Genomic DNA, 12,863 nt, shown 5'->3' with positions numbered 1-12,863 from the left:
TGACTTTGAGCAAACTCTGAATGACAGTGAAGGACAGGGAAGCCTGGCATGCTGCAATCCATAGGGTTGCAAAGAATTGGACATAACTGAGTGATTGAACACAACAAACAGGTGTATAATAGTATCTCGCTGTGGTTTTAATTCATACTTCGCTAGTAACGTTGAGCATCTTTGGACAGGCCCAATCATTTCAGCTATTGTCTTTAGTGATATATCTATTCAAATCTTCTGCCCATTGTTAAACTGGGTTTTTTGTCTTCTGAGTTGTAGGAGTTATGCATCATAGGTACAAATGCTCCACATATTAATAAGTGTACGATTTGAAAATATTTTCTCACAGGCCATGGCTTGCTTTTTTAAAATGGGATATTTTGAAGAAAGGTTTTAATTTTTGATGAAGCCAAATTTATCAAATTTTTTTCTTTCATAGCCATTTTTCTAAGAAATCTTTGCTTATGTTAAGGTAAGAACGATCTTCTATGTTTTCTTTTACAAAACCTCAGACTTTCAGTTCTTACACTTAAGCCCACAATCCTTTTTAATTAATTTTTGTTTACAGTGTGAGGTAAGAATTAAAAGTTTATTTTTATATATGTGGATATCCAGCTGTACCAGCACCATTTGTTGACAAGACTATCATTTCTCATTGAATTGTTTTGGGATCTTTGTCAAACTCAATTTATCAAAACTGTAAGGATTTATTTCTAGATTTTCTATTTTGTTCCACTGATCTATTACTCATGTCAATTACTATTATACTATCTGAATTACTTACAGCTTTACAGTAAATCTTGGATCCAGTGAAGTGAAAGTTGCTCCGTCATGTCCAACTCTTTGCAACCCCATGGACTATAGAGTCCATGGAATTCTCTAGGCCAGGATACTGAAGTGAGCAGCCTTTCCCTTCTCCAGGGGATCTTCCCAACCCAGGGGTCAAACCCAGGTCTCCAGCATTGCAGGCAGATTCTTTACCAGCTGAACCACAAGGGAAGCCCTTGGGATGCAGTAAGCCTTCAAATTCTGTTCTTCTTAAAGTTATCCTGAATGTTCTAGGTCTTTTGCCTTTCCTGATCAACCTTAGAATTAGCTTATCAATTCTTACCAAAAGAAAAAGAAGACTGCTGGAATTTTAAAGGGATTATAATGAATCTACAGATATTAATATATTTAAAGAAGATTCCCATCTTAACAATGTTAGGCCTTTCAGATCCCAAACATGAAATATTACTCCATTTCTTCAGATCTTTAATTTTTCTTAGCAATGTTCTATAGTTTTCAGTGTACAGGTCTTATATATGCTATGTTAAACTTACTCTTAAGTATTTTACTATTTTTGATACTACTGTGAATAAACTGTTTTCTTACTTTCATTTTTGGAACACTCATTGCTCGTACACATATTGATTTTAAATCTAGAGGCTTTGCTAAACTCATTTATTGTTAGTAATGTCAGGATTTTCTAAATATGGGATCAAGTCATCATGAATAAAGGCAATTTTCATTTTCTTTTGCATCTCAATGCCTTTCACTTCTTTTCCTTGCTTTACTGCACAGGCTAGAATCCCTAGTACAATGTTAAATAGATGTTAAGAGCAGACATCTTGCTTTGTTCCTGATTTGAGAGACCAAACACTCGTCTTTAATCCCTAACTATAGTGGGTTTTTTATAGACATTCTTTGACAGACAGAAAAAAATTACTATTTCATCAGTAATGGGCATCGAATTTTGTCAAATGTTTTTTGTCTCTGTTAAAAAAGATCATGTGGTTTTATCCTTTATTCCATTAATATGGTATATTATATCATCTTCAAATTTTAAACTAATGACACATTTCTCAGATATCCCACTTGGTCACAGATAATCCATTCTGTATGTTATTGAATTTGGTTTGCTGATATTTTATTACAGATTTTTACATTTTGGGGCCAATGTATATGTTTAGGACAAAGTTTCTTTTTTTTTTAATAAATCAGTATGATAGTTATTAAAAACTCTGTATTATGTCTCAGGTAGGACTTTTTCTTTCAGTTTTATTGAGATATAATTGACATACAACACTATGTTAAGTTTACAGTACAGAGCATAATGATATGACTTATATACATTATGAAATGATTACCACAATAAATTTAGTGAACATCTACCATCTGATAGATACAAAATTTAAAAAATAGAAAAAAATTTTTTTTCCTTGTGATGCAAACTTAGGACTAACTCTGTTAACAACTTCCATATATAACATATAGAAGCATTATTTATGGTTTATCATGTTGTACATTACATTCCTAGCACTAATTTATCTTATAATTGGAAATTTGTATCTTCTGACTACCTTAATCCAATACCCCTCCCTCAATTCCCCACCCCTGGTAATCACATACCTGATCTCTTTTTCTCTGAGTTGGTTTTTGAAATATAATTGACCTAAAACAGTATGTTATACAACATAGTAATTTCATATCTTTATACAGTTCAGGATGATCCTTAAGTCTAATTATCATCTTTCCATGAAAAGATATTACATAATTACTGACTATATTCCCCACACTACATTTCATACTAGTGACTCATTCATTCTGCAACTGGAAGTTTGTACCTCTTAATCTCCCTCACCTATTTCTTTTCCTTTGTAACCCTTCTCTGGCAACACCTGTTTACTCTATCTACAACTATAGCTTTTTTTCTGTTTTATATTTGTTCATCTATTTTTTAGATTCCACATATTAAGAGAAATCATAGAGTTTTTTTCTTTCTCTATTTTACTCTGAATCACATCCTCTCGGCCATTCATGTTGTCACAAACAGCAAGAATTCATTCTCATATGAGTAATATTCCATTGTATATAGATACCACATCTTTATCCATCCGCCTGTTGTGAGCACTTATGTTGCTTCCATATCTTGGCTATTGTAAACAAAGCTACTATGAACATAGGAGTGCATGTATCTTTTCTAATTAAGTGTTTTTGTTTCCTTCAGATAAATACCCAACAGAATTGCTAAACCACATGGTTGTTCTATTTCTAATTTTTTAAGGAATCTTCATACTGTTTTCCATAGTGGCTACACTAATTTACATTTCCACCAACAGTGCAAAAATGTTCCCTTTTCTCCACATCTTCAACAACAACTGTAATTTATTGTCTTTTTGATAATAGCCCTTCTGCCATGTGAGGTGATATTTCTCTGTGGTTTAGATTTGCATTTCCCTTATGGTTAATATGCTTTTCATGTGCCTGTTGATCATCTGTATGTCTTCTTTGGCAAATGTCTATTCAGATCCCCTGTCCATTTTTTAATAGGTTGTTTCTTTTTTTGATGTTGATCGGTATGAATTTTTTGTGTATGTGGATAAACCATTTGTAAATATCTTCTCCTATTCAATAGGTGGTCTTTTCATTTTATTGATAGTTTCCTTTACTGTGCAGAAGTCTTTTAGTTTGTTGTAGCCCTGTTTATTTTTGCTTTTATTTCCCTTGACTGAAAATATATATCCAAAAAAATATTACTATGACCAATGTCAAAGACTGTACAGCCTATGTTTTCTTCTGGAAGTTTTTAGTTTCAGGTCTTACATTTAAGTTTTAAATTTATTTTGAATTCATTTTTGTTCATCATGTGAGAGAGCAGTCCAGCTTGAGTCTTTACATGTAGTTTTTCAGCCTCCCCAATACCATTTATTGAAGGGACTGTCCTTCCCTCATTGAATATTCTTGCCTCCTCTGTTGTAGATTAATTGCCCATATAAGTGTAGGTTCATTTCTGGATGTTCTATTTTATTCCACTGATCTATTTGTCTGTTTATGCCAACACCATACTGTCTAGATTACTGTAGCTTTGTAGTATAGTTACAACAAATTCTCTGGTGCTATCTTTGTAATCAGGGTAATACTGGTCTCCTAAAATGAGTTGGGAAGCACACTCTCTCCTCAGCTTTATGAATGAATTTGTGTAGGATTAGTGTATTTGTTCTTGACCTAATTAACTGTTATTTATCCTTCAGATCTCATTTGACACATCAATTCTTCAGGGAAGGTTTCTCTGACTTCCTTGACTAGGTCCATTTCCCTGTTAAAACAGCTTGAAAATAAATGCTTTCTTTCTTAGCACTTATCACAAAGCAATTTTTATTCATTACTAGGATTAATTTTACTATTGTTTTGTCTCCTACATTACCATAAGCTCCATGAAAAAAAAAAATTGAACGCTTCTGTTCATCATTATACAGACATATTGCCTAGCCTATTGCCTACACATGAGAGGTAGCTGCTAACAAATATCTGTTAAACGAAGAATACATAAACATTTGTTTTACTTTTTTTTATATTTCATCCACTTTATTTTGACTTATTTCTGATTCTTTTCATATTAGCTTGAATCATTGTGACTCTTCCTTCCTAATCAATCTAGACTTTTTTTTGTTAATATAGACATTTAGAGTGATATAATTTCATCAAGCATTGCTTTGGAAGCCCTTTACAAATTTTGTTATAACTACATTTTTATTTCTATCCTCCAAAAAAAATATGATGTGCCTCCTCTACTCAAAACCATACCATTTTTTTCACTTTCTTTAATATAGTGTCTGAAGTTCTTAGAACAGTGAACTCAGCTCCAAACTGACTTATAATCTATCATTTCATTTGCATATCTTATATTTCAACCAGATTGGGCTACTTATTCTTCTCTTATACAATTGTTATACTTCTGTTTGTAAATACTTTTTCTCCTTGTAATCAGCACCTAGCAAAATGCTTTAAAGACAGTAGCTCAGTAAATGTTTGTAGTACAGTGGCTACCACTTTGCATGATCCAAGTTAAGATTTTTTTATGATTTTTATAACTTTGAATTATATTTTTATTATATAATTTCTAACTTTATTATATTGTCATCTGATGTAATTTTTTGTTTTCAAATTTTTTTCTTTGTTTTCAAAAATCATTATATTTATGTAATCTGTTTTAAATTGCATTAAATACTTCTTTGTAACCTATACTTTTTGTCAGTTTTCATCTAAGACTTAAACACACTTAAAAACTTGGCTTTTCTCCCACCACCATTAGATTGTGAAATTCATGAAGGCAAGAACCATGTTAGCACCTGGGAGGCCTTGGTACCTTAACAGTAAATTTTAGCGTTCTCTTTAATTTTATTCTTTCCACTGTTACACTAAGGAGGTGTTAAGAATATCTTATGAGAAAACAATGATTAAAAATATACATAATAGGTGGGCTTTAATCAAACACAGAAATACCAAGTTCCTAGTATGAATCAAGATGTTCTAAAAAACGGGATACAAATGCAATTCCTGTCCCTGAGGTCCATGAAAACACACAGGTTAACAAATAACACAGGATACAGTGTACCAAAAGGAGGGTATGTATAAAATGGCATGGAAATAAGAGTTGTGGAAATATTTAAATCAGGTAGAGGAAAGAGGTAGGTAAAGAAATTGTATGGCAGGAAGCAAAATCTTTTAAAACATAAATAAACCAAAACCAGTCAAACTACAGGGCTTTTTCAAGATCACAAAGCTAGAGACAGCTCACAAAAGGAGATCCAACTCCTAGTACTGGGCGCTTTCCATTATACCAGACTTACTACCCACACTTTTTGGAGCTCACAATAGAACAACAGGACAGGATTTGAGAGCTACAATATAAAACTGGGGGATTTATTCATCCTAACCCCATCTCCTATTACTATAAAACATCAGAGACTGTACAAAATCATGAAAAGTTAACCAAGTACCATGTATTTCTAATAACTTCTTAGTTGATTGGCTTATAAAAAGAACACGCCCTAAAAGTATTTCAGCTGAGATTTAAATGTCCCAGCCCAACCAATCTGACTTGGAGATAAAGAGAACCAACTATTAAGTTGTACTGGGCTTCCCAGGTGGTGCTAATGGTAAAGAACCTGTCTGCCAATGCAGGAGACCTAAGAGGCGTGGGTTTGATCCCTGGATTGGGAAGATCCCCTGGAGAAGGGCATGGCAACCCACTCCAGCATTCTTGCCTAGAAAAGTCCACGGACAGAGGAGCCTGGTGGGCTACAATCCATAGGGTTGCAAAGAGTCGGACACAACTGAAGCAATATAACACCCAGACATAAATTTTTTTTTTAATGTTCACAGAGGGTCAGAGGAAAGATCTTTTAAAAAGAAAGGTTCAAAAACAAGAATCTGCCAGCCATTATTCAGTACTTTCCAAGGAGGTTAAGACCCTATATCTGTAGATCTAAATATTAAGGTCAATAGACATTCTTTAAGCGCAGGATGGTCTTTAGGCTGTTCCACATCTGTCAAGACTATGCAATTACATATGGCTACCAAGCAACAATTCCATGACTAATTTGCAACACTCCCACACCTCCCCCAACCCCCCCTCCCCCAACCTCTCCCTTCCCCAACCCCCACCCCCACCCCCCCTCCACTCCCGTAACACATATTGATCCCACAGCCCTGGTTTGGGAACATTAGATTATTTAACCCTTCCTTCCCCTATTATAAATTAATAAACTGGCATCTCAATTACACATCAATTTTGGTTTCGTGGTTAGCATGAAATAACTCCAAGAAACTGCTCACATCCAAAAGTAGTGTAGAAAAACATTAAGAACCTGAAATACTTAAGATCATACTCTAAACCAGTGATTGAAAAAGTGATTCGGGTAACAAATGGATTTAATTTGACTTGCAGAGGAAGAAAAAGAGGAAGAGGGAGTGGGAGGGGTGGGGGACGAAAGGCAAGGGTGAAGGAGGCGATAGGCCAGGAGGAGGAGATGCTCTAAAACACCTGGACTGTTCATTTTCACAACTCCACCTGAAAACCTTGAAGCTCTAGCAAATTGGCCTTGTATTACCACAGCTAACTCTTAACTACTGCCAGTTAAAAAGCCATAGTTCCGTTTATACTGGATATTTGATTTCAAATTAATCACAGACCAACTAACCCTTTCTGTTTCTCTCATACGGAGGCCAAATGTTAATTGTCATTTATCATCCCACTGGTACTGTTGTTTTCCTTATAAACTTCAAAGAACAAAGACTATCTTAGTGGATAAGTGCAGATTTTTTTTTTTTAAGTAAGTACAATCCAGTACTTACAACACATTAATGCAGTAAAACAAAGTGGAAAAAAATCAGAGAAATCAATTTACCTTAATCTGTGTCTGTTCGATTGACTTTTCCCATATCTGCTGATCATATGCTCCAATCTGAAAAAAGAAGCAGGCTACTTAAATGATGGAAAGGAAATCCTTTTATTTAGGCCAAGTCTCACAAGTCATGAAATTATTTAAAGTGTCTATATGATATCTGGGAAATGTCTGTGCTTTTCTGAGGCTAGGATAAATTATTATTTCCAAGGACTATTTCCTTCAAAATTTCAAACTTAGCTGGAAGCAATGTCCAAAATATTTCAAATTAAATATAAACCTTAAAAGATATTTCCACTTAAGAAAAAATATCAGTAGAAAACTAAATAGAAATAAAAGGTTATCGGCAGCTCATTAAGATTGCTGACACTAACAGTCTGAGCTGTGCAGATAAAAGTTTTATGTCTAAAAAAACAGCAATTTGATGAGAAGCAAACTCTCATAGCACTGCTGTGACACTGTGAATGTAGTCTGGAGACGGAAGGTTGAAAATCTTATGCGGGGACCTGGAACTGAATTCAAAAGACCTAGTGACCTTGTACTAGATTTCCCATTTGAGATACCATGTAAGAATACACTGCACTACCAAACTCATTAAAAAACTAACGTGACAGGTATTCTTTGTGGGAGCTTTCTGCAGGGAGCATGTTTACAAATAAAAATACACTGACATTACCTTCTTTTGGTACCACGATATAGCATCTCTCTCATTTGAGGCCATCTGTGTCTCCAGCCAGAGAACGAGATTTCACTGAAAACGAAGGAAAACCAGTCGGTGAGTCCAGTAGTTTAAAGGTACTTTCCCAGTTTGGGCAGAAGTCAAAAAACGCTTCTCTCAGCCTCTCCATAAGCTGCTGACCGTCTCGTTCTCCGGCTGTTTGCCAGGAAAAAAAAAAAAAAAAAAGCATACCAAAAAAAAAAAAACCAAACAAACAAAACCCTCTGGCGCAGCGGCGACCGGAGCCTCTCTGAGAGATTTTGTGCGGGTGTGTTTAGGGATGCAGGAAGGCAGGAGAGGAGGGGAGGTCGCTGGAGTTGACCCGCACCCTACCTACTCCTCTCTCCAAGGTCCTGCACTCACCTGGCGACCAACGCCCCGCCGTCCGGCGGCCGGGACCTGCCTTCTCAGTGGCCCCGGCCCTCCCGTGAGGCCGGGGGCGAGGCGGCGGACCCGGCAGGCCGCATCTTCCCCCCGAGGCAGAGACGCCGGCCGGGCCGTTACCATGGAGACCGCGGAGGCCGCCGGCTGCCCAGCGCCCAGACGAGGGCAGTCTGCCGCCAGAGAGCCGGCGCCCTCCAAGCCCGACCTATAGGGTCATCGGACTGACCCTAAAATAACCAAACAATGAACTGAGAAAGGAGGACGATAAAAAGTGAAGGGGGTATTCGCTAGACTGCCAGTCGCTACGGCAACGGCCGAAGGTTTTGTGCCCGGCCGGAAAAGTCAAGTGCAGAGGTCCCAAGGTCCGGGTGGCAGCTGCTTCGGGGCGGCGGGCACGCGCCCTCGCTAGGCCGGGCCGGGCCGGGCCGTGACTCAGCCGACCCAGACCCGGGAAGCAGCAGCTCCGCAGACCACGGTGCAGCCGGGCTGCAGCTTCCGCTTTCCGGGGTTTGCAGTGAAGTTGGCTCCGCCCCCGGCCCGGGTCCTTCCCGCCGAGCCTCCGCCAGGCTCGGGACCTAGGAGCTGGGGAGCTACCCCGCGGCGGTATAGGCCCTGAGCAGCTCCCTCAGATCACCCTTCAGGTCACTTCTTCAGAAATGACTTCCCAGCCATCCGTCTAAAGTAGGTCGGTGCAGATATTTCTATAGTCCCTGTTCGTTTCTTTGCAACACTCGTCTTTCCTTATGTTTTATATTTCTTTGTGCTTCATTATTTACTGTCGGCCTTCCTCAGTGGGCTGGGGGCTCCATGACATCAGAAACTAGGGTCTGGCACGAGCCTGGCCGAAAGTTTCTCAACCTTTGCTAAAAGAACAAATGTTTTCGTGAATTTACGCTGCTCTGGAACGAAAGACCTGGCAAGCTGCGGCTTATTAAATCTCTCCCGCCTCTCAACCGCTCTGGGACTTCAGCTTTCTGGGTGCTCAAGGGTAAATAAAGGAGGAGCGGGGCAGGTAGCGAGGGGAACTGTTTGTTCAAGCAGGCTGACACAGGTCAGGAGAAAGGAATGGTTGCGACCTCAAATGAATATGTAAGAATGGGTTAAGGTTTTAAGCAAGCAGCTTTCCTCTCCTTTACCGTTTTTTTTTTTTTTTTTTGGCCATTAATGGAACACTGACCTCTAACGGTGATTCTAACCTCAATTGAAGCAGTGTCCTTGCTTGGCCAGCAATGGTACCATTTGGGTCCGTTTAAAGCTAATGAGATAATGAGAACAGTCCAGAAAGCCTTAGATGGGCAGTTGTAAATGTAAATGCAAATAGACATAAATGGAAGTTACTATCCCTGTTTCACCGATGAGGAAAATCGACCAAGATAAAAGTAACTCCCACAGAATAATTTAAAATCATTTTACCCGTCTTATTTCTATATTCCACACATTGGCAGTGGTTTCCTTTCTGCTTTTTCTTCTTGACACCTTTTCCCGTCCTTACAGCTAAAAGTTCTGTTGGGTTTCAAGAGGAATGGCTGATTAAAAGAAAAGCACGGGAAGAATGACTAATCAAAAAGTCATTTTTTTGTATATCTAAATATTTGCTTTAAGAGGTAAGTTACACTAATTAAGCATTTTAGTTTATTAGCACACAAAGAGGCTTTAGGGGGAGTTCCTGGAAGAACTGCAATCAGGGAAAACTAAGTAGCAAATCTTTCAGGAGCCCCATGTACAAAGTTACAATGCTCCCTCTAAGGCTCTTACTGAACAAAGCATGGGCTTTGAGCCCACAACTGCATTCAAATGCCTGCTCCCCACTATTTAACTTCAGGTAATTTATTCGTCTAACAGCCTGTTTTATCACCTGTATTATGGAGATTGTGTTGTTACCTTCCTATTCAAGGCTGTGAGGATTAAATGTTCAGTTCAGTTGCTCAGTCGTCTCCGACTCTTTGCAACCCCATGAACCACAGCACTCCATCACCAACTACTGGAGTCCACCCAAACCCATGTCCATTTAGTCCGTGATGCCATCCAACCATCTCATCCTCTGTCGTCCCCTTCTCCTCAACAGTTACTCAAAAAACATCAGTTCCTCTCCTTTTCCTTTCCTAATCATAAGCGAGAGCTATCAGTGCTTAGGAAAGGTACCTTAATTAATGAGAAGTTCACACAAATAAGAACTGATGAGAAAAAAAACCACTGAGTTATGTCACTTAATACAGCAATGACATCTGAAACGTCTATAAGAGCATGTTCATTAACACTGCATGCATGTACTTTCAAAAATATCAACATCTCCAGATCAAAAAATTTAAGACTTCTCTCAGATACTAAACAATTTTTGCGGTAAGAGGGTTAACTGCCACAATGCCAAGCATAGTTTTCCTTCTTCCCCACAAACTAACTGCCTCTTAATATGGATGAAATTTTACCCCTGGCATCTATAGCCTTTTCCTTAAGAAGTCAAGATTTTCTAAAATAGTACAAAATAATAGAAAACAGAGAGAGGGATAAATACTTTAAAAACAGGTTCCAGGTAGCTAGAATTCATATGTGCTATTCATTTTGTCATGAAACATCAGTAAAGGACAAATCAGACTTTGTTTATTAAAAAAATACTTTACAGGAAAAAAAAAAAACTATGCATTCCATTGTCCTATTTTACAAAGAAATAGCTTAACAATTTAACACACTTAGACAGCTACAAAAAAAGCACTGTGTTAAAAGGATTATTATTCACACAAATTTAGATTTAAGACTATTCATTAAAAACCTTTTTAAAACACTCATTAATGTCAATAAACAAACTAAGGCCACAAAACGCAAATAGTCCGCCCAGGCAAATTATACATTTCATCTATATGCAAAGACCTCTTAGATAAATTAAAGCCACAGGAAAAAAAAGTCTTAGCTGCCAATCAAAATGGAGTTTAGTCACAGAAAACACTATTACATGAAAATTTACAACGTGATAGTAGTACATAAGTTTTTTTAGAGAGAATTGGAAAAGTGCTATATTAAGAGACATTGGTCTCAACTACATGCACAAGTGAATCCTAAAAGATGTATGAAGAAAATGGGAAGGCCATAATATTTATGGAGAGATACTTGCTTTTAAAGCAACAAACTTTCAGGATGAGGATAGGTCCATGTGCTAAAGAAAAACATCTGTCTTGTACATTTCCTCTACTTACTGCATGACAATAAATACAGCAACAATCTGTTTTTTAAAAAAATAATACTTAGCAAAATATGAACCTCTGGCATGTACTAGTGAAAGGTTCTTTTTATAAACTGTAGCAATGATAAAACAGACACAAACTCAGTTATTCTAAAGATATAAATGCAAATAAATTTTAATGGCAATACAGATGAAAATAAACGATCTAATAATGAGCTAATAATAATTAAAAATATATGCACTAAGGGTTTTTTGAATGTTAGTCTTGTTCCTAAATTAGCTTTCATTCTAGATAGTATTTATAGAGGGAAAAGCTACAAGCAAAAATCTCTCCAGTCACTAAGCATGAATTTTTGCCTATTAAGACTGATGCAAAACATTTTTCCTAAGGTTTAGTAAATAATTTTATTTGATAAGCTCCTTTTTCCCACTACAAGAGCTTTTCATATTAGTTAGTCGTTATTCCAGCTGGCTCTAAGGGGAAGGGGACCTTCCAAATGTCTTTAATTTGAAGTATTAATAATAAAGTACCAGTGAAACAAATCCTAAGTATTAGCAAATTAAAAGTACAATTAAGCCGAGGAATTCATTTGTAAAGAGTTAAAACTTTGGAGGGGAAAGCAGATCTGTAGTTATTATTGCTTTATGAATTTGGGGCTACTTCTTTGAATCATAATCCTACTCAAAGTACATCTTGGTAATTACAGTATGACTTCTGAGGCAAGGGGAAGACTTTTCTCCTGATTAGTGAATACCATAAAATATTCTAATTACTAAGTTAGGAATACTTATTTACTGGATCCTTTTTCATAAGAACATTTAAAAAATATCCCTCTGCTCCACAAAATACTAAAACTTATAGCCACATTCTGCAAGTAATCTCAAAAGAGTTGGCACAACGGATAATATACCAAAAGGAAGATCAGCTTAAACTTCAGTTACAACTTCACTGCCATCACTACTTTACAAATCAGAAGACGCCAGATTGTTCCATGCCTCACTCCACCAAACCAAAATAATTTAATGATTTAGAAAAGTTGCTATCATTTGTATCGCTAAACTAGGATACAGCTTTAAAGCAGTAACAACTCAAAACTTGCGCTTTTATATTCATCAGTCTTTAAAGCATGCTATTAAAATCTAATACTCACATAGGACATTCAGTTTCCAGATACATTACTAGCTAAATGTTTCTCTCTCGGTTCTATTGCAGTTCTAACATACAATGAATTTATTAGTACATGATTTTAAACATCTTTATACTGTTTTCAATATGTTATATTGGAGTTGAGGGTAGAATGTTTTATAAAAAGAAAATGGGATTTGTTTTTGATTGTAGGTCTTTGCAGATCCGCTGGTTCCTGAGTGATTATACACACAGTGCTGGCTGTCAGGAGACAGTCTCCTTGTTATTAGCAATGACGCA

The 12,863-nt window shown here is 37.0% G+C and overlaps 1 long non-coding RNA gene across 1 annotated transcript; it reads right to left on the bottom strand.

Annotated features, from left to right (window-relative positions):
• LOC108635585 lies at nucleotides 7,161–8,763 on the bottom strand. Its single transcript, XR_001917855.1, has 3 exons — nucleotides 8,242–8,763; nucleotides 7,837–7,911; nucleotides 7,161–7,220 (listed from the first exon to the last, which is right to left on the bottom strand). It is a non-coding gene; the product is annotated as an uncharacterized LOC108635585 (long non-coding RNA).

Source organism: Capra hircus, chromosome 3, assembly GCF_001704415.2.
Source record: "Capra hircus breed San Clemente chromosome 3, ASM170441v1, whole genome shotgun sequence".
Classification (NCBI taxonomy): domain Eukaryota; kingdom Metazoa; phylum Chordata; class Mammalia; order Artiodactyla; family Bovidae; genus Capra; species Capra hircus.
This window is presented reverse-complemented; position numbering and strand designations above follow the sequence as displayed.